This window comes from Hyla sarda, chromosome 2 (assembly GCF_029499605.1).
Source record: "Hyla sarda isolate aHylSar1 chromosome 2, aHylSar1.hap1, whole genome shotgun sequence".
NCBI classification, from domain to species: domain Eukaryota; kingdom Metazoa; phylum Chordata; class Amphibia; order Anura; family Hylidae; genus Hyla; species Hyla sarda.
This window is the reverse complement of record NC_079190.1, coordinates 409,595,300-409,599,838: the sequence shown is the minus strand read 5'-3', so window position 1 is coordinate 409,599,838 and position 4,539 is coordinate 409,595,300. Positions and strand designations below refer to the sequence as shown.

General features: G+C 41.0%; 1 long non-coding RNA gene across 1 annotated transcript in view; it reads right to left on the bottom strand.

The window, feature by feature from the left end:
* LOC130358011 (uncharacterized) overlaps positions 1-3,455 on the bottom strand; it is a 7,687-nt gene extending 4,232 nt beyond the window's left edge. The window contains exon 1 of the long non-coding RNA XR_008889369.1: positions 3,341-3,455. This is a non-coding gene — a long non-coding RNA (uncharacterized LOC130358011). The remainder of the gene's footprint in view (positions 1-3,340) is intronic.
* Between the last annotated feature and the right edge of the window lie 1,084 nt (positions 3,456-4,539).

The window sequence follows — 4,539 nt, the reverse complement described above, 5'->3', positions numbered from 1 at the left end:
TAGCATGCAATGTCAGGCTGCTGCTTCCAAAGCCGGCAGGATATTGTCATGTATCAAAAGAGGCATGGACTCAAGGGACAGGGACATAATACTCCCCCTTTATAAAGCATTGGTACGGCCTCACCTGGAATATGCTGTTCAGTTTTGGGCACCTGTCCATAAAAGGGACACTGCGGAGTTGGAAAGGGTGCAGAGACGCGCGACTAAACTAATATGGGGCATGGAACATCTTAGCTATGAGGAGCGATTAAAGGAGTTACAATTGTTTAGTCTTGAGAAGAGACGTTTAAGGGGGGATATGATAAACGTATATAAGTATATTAATGGCCCATACAAAAAATATGGAGAAAAACTGTTCCAGGTTAAACCCCCCCAAAGGACGAGGGGGCACTCCCTCCGTCTGGAGAAGAAAAAGTTTAGTCTCAAGGGGCGACACGCCTTCTTTACCGTGAGGACTGTGAATTTATGGAACGGTCTACCTCAGGAACTGGTCACAGCAGGAACAATTAACAGCTTTAAAACAGGATTAGATACATTCATGGAACAAAATAACATTAATGCTTATGAAGAAATATAAAATCCCATCCCTTCCCCAATATCGCGCCACACCCCTACCCCTTAATTCCCTGGTTGAACTTGATGGACATATGTCTTTTTTCGACCGTACTAACTATGTAACTATGTAAAAATAAAAATTAGTCATCCTAGTATATTTTCGGTATAAATATTGATTAAATGCTGATATAGCAACAATGTTAGATGCAGTTTTGTAACGGATAGGAAGCTAGGGAATAAAGGGCATGATTTCAGTGGTCTGCAACCAGCGGAGCTCCAGATGTTGCAAAACTACAACTCCCAGCATGGCCACACAGCCCACGCCTGTATTTTTGGCACATCTGGAGGTCCGCAGTTTGGAGACCACAAATTTAGACTATATAATCATACGTTACACGTTACATTCTTTTGCTGCATATCCGTTACAAAACTGCATCTCACATTGTTCCTGGATCAGCGTTTTAGCAATATGTATTCATAATATATTAAATTAAATAATAAAACATCAAAAGCAGCATCCATTATAATGTAAGTCGATCTATATCCGCCAGTATATCATATATTATAAAATTGTAAAACAGAGGAATGTCCAGCGCAATTATAAAATTGTAATATGTAATATAATAAAAAACACATAAACATATATATATATATATATATATATATATATATATATATATATATTTGGAGAAATGTAATAAAAATTAAACAAAACATAGCATTAAAATCATTAAATACACTAAATATAAAAGAGTTACAATAATAAATACCATGTTAGCAAACCAAGGCTCGGGCACACACTGCTGAGATTACTGCAGGAGCCGGAGCAAGCAAAAGGTCACGTGATCGGCAAAACCAGCTAATCACAAGCCAGAAACAGGTGGGAGGATAATGATTGGACAGAGCTCACAAAAAAAAAAAAAATTGTGACGCAAGCAAACTATCTAACAGGAAGAGGAAGGGACAGAGGTACGCAACTACGCAGAGTGGGAGGAAACTAAAAAAGGATAATGATGGGAACTGTAGTAAAAAAGACGGGTGTGACGAGAGGGGCTGGGATAGCGCTACAAGAGGTGGAACAAACGAGATGTGGGAGGGAGACGATCGCCAACGGCATTCTGGCACATGTAGTTTATAACAAAGGCACGCACAGACACAAACTACAAAGGGTGGAGAGACAGAAATGTGGGAGGAAGCCAAGTCCCCTCCCCAAACAAAACAAGGAATCCTGTGAAATGTAGTTTCAATAACGGAAGCAAGACACGAAACACAAAGCTCAGAAAACACGAGCACCTACAAAATGAGATCAAAACACATGGATCCATGCAGGCAACAAGAAAAAAAACAGACTCCACACACAAGTCCATTCAGGACTGGCAGGTTGGTACTGAAAACACATTAGGCTGGATAACCCCTTTAAGAAAAAAAAAGAACCTGCCAGCTGTGGAGTTCATTTGGCAGTACCTGGATGCCTGGCACAGCTATTTTTTCCTATTCATTAATGTAGCAAAGACTATGATTCTTTGGCAAAGAAAATAGGATTTCTACTGTTCTTGCTGAGTATATTTCTATATGTCCATATCATGCAGTAGGAATGGTTGTCATTCTGGTAACTTCTATATGAGAAGCTTGTAATATATGGAAGCACAGGAAGGCCTTTTACTACATAGCAGGGCAAAAGGGGGGTATATAGGAGCACAAAGGGGTCTAACTACTTTATGGGGCAGTGTAATTCAGATGGGAAGTTTGTAGAGAGGTGAGAATTGTGCTGGAATGAAGAGCCTAAACTGTGTTTTGCATATTCTGCAGAGAAAAGTCATGGGCAGGAAAAGTCTTTCTGATAACCCAAGACAGATGAGAGAAAGAAAGAAAAAAAAAAAGGATTAGTGAACCATTCCGATTAGAAGTACTGGAGAGACACAAAGAGAGAAACAGAACATGGTTGCACACCCACAACTTGTACTATGATATAATGGCTTCTCAGCATAATTTTAGAAACTAACAGATTGTTATTGTGCCTTTTGTTCAAAGCGTGCAGGCCCACTCACCACGTCAAGGCCATCTGATAAGAGTGGGGTCCTAAACTAACACTGACGTAGCACTGGGGGGCGACCGCCGCCTGCCACAACACTAAGCCCACAGGGGGAATGACCCAACAGCCGGGCAGCCCCACTGCTGCCCGACCAAGCCCCCGGCTTTGGGCCACACCACCCCTCAGAATAATCACCACAGCAATGACGGCCAATGCAAAGCATCACACCAGTGCGAACACCTACCACATGCTCCCTACCAGGGCTGAGAGAATGCTAGGAGGAAACCCATATGCAGTCTCCTGCTAATTAAAAACGCCTGGGCCAAATGGGTGGAGTGGAGTGCTGGCCATGAAAGAGAGGACAGAATACTTATATAACACAGAAAGAGAGAAACAGAACATCCACAACTTGTACTATGATCTAAGTGCTTTTAAGCATAATTGAAATGTATTTATATTGCGCCAAAATATTCTGCAGCACTTTACGAACAATTAAAGTATTAGACATTACAATATTACAGACTAATTATTCGTACAAGAGGACTAAGGGCCCTGCTTGCAAGAGTTTACAGACTATGAGGAAGATTTATCATTGTATTTTGAGTTATCTTTTGCTTACTCCAGGCGCACTAAATGTCACATGTGCGCCTAAGCACTTTTTCTGTACGCATAAAGTAGGCAAACAGCCTTACTAAACAACTTTCAGTTTTCACTTTGCAGTGATAGCGAATTTATGAAGTGCAACTGTCCCACCTAAGCATAAAAACCATCTCCAAAAGTCAAAGCCAGGTCAGACCTGGCTTACAATAATGCCTGTTGAGAATATCTTCTAAACAGTCACAAAAAAAGTCGCAACTGTGACTTTCTGTACAAAAAGCTCCGCTCCCTGGTCACCCGCCTGCACCTACCACCTGCCCACATCTACCAACTGCCTGCATCTACTAACTGCCCGCTAGCTATTGTAAGACTATAACTCCCATTACATTAAGGAGTTGGAGTTGTAGTCTTGTAAAAGCTGGCGGGTGGGTGGTCGGGGAGCGGAGCCAGATGGCTCCCAGGAATATGAAGTCACGGCACTGTAACATATTGCCTGCCCGGAGCCATGATTGGACAGTCAGTCCCAGCCAATCACAGCTTCAGGTGCAAAATATGACATTACAGGGCCATATATCCACAAAGAAAGTACACCAATTAGGTAAATGTATAAAACATAACTTTTACTTATAGATCAAAAACATAAAATAAGTCAAATGTAAGGTTACTGCAATAACACCATAAGTGTGGGGGAATGGGAAAAAGGGTACAGGTGAATACCTAATCTTGACTACCTACAGTGGGCCCTTCCTAATATAGTGTGGATAGAGTAAGGGAATTAAAAGCAGATAGTGGCAGAACTCCAACACGTTTCATCCTGTAATATACAGGACATCAATTGGTAGTGCTATCAATATTCAAGATCTAATACCAATAAACAGTAACACATGTAAAACAGAAAGTAAGTTAGGTCAGTCAGACACTGTCATATGCAGTCAGTAATATGGTCGGGTCGTAAGGAGTAGTGACAGTAAAAATGTGACTTTACACATTAGGCACTGTTATATCAATACAGAATCAAAATATAAGATAATATAATATAGAATGAATTCCCAGGGGATCCAAAATCGATTCAAGATGTACAAAATCCCTAACAGGTAAGTACTGGGTGATTGTTGTAATAGTCATAAAAAATGTAACAGTGCAATAAGAATGGTCTCTATAGTCACTATATTCCAGACCCGGTTATACCAGATGATAAGATGCAAATATAGACCAAAATGCTAAATGACTGCTAGTGGCTGAAGTAGATACTTCAAGAAGGTAGCAACCAAAAGACCACAGTGCAGGTCAGTGAAGTAACCTATGGCCCAAATAGGGTGAGTGAAGCAGCAAGGATAACGCCGATGATCCCTCCA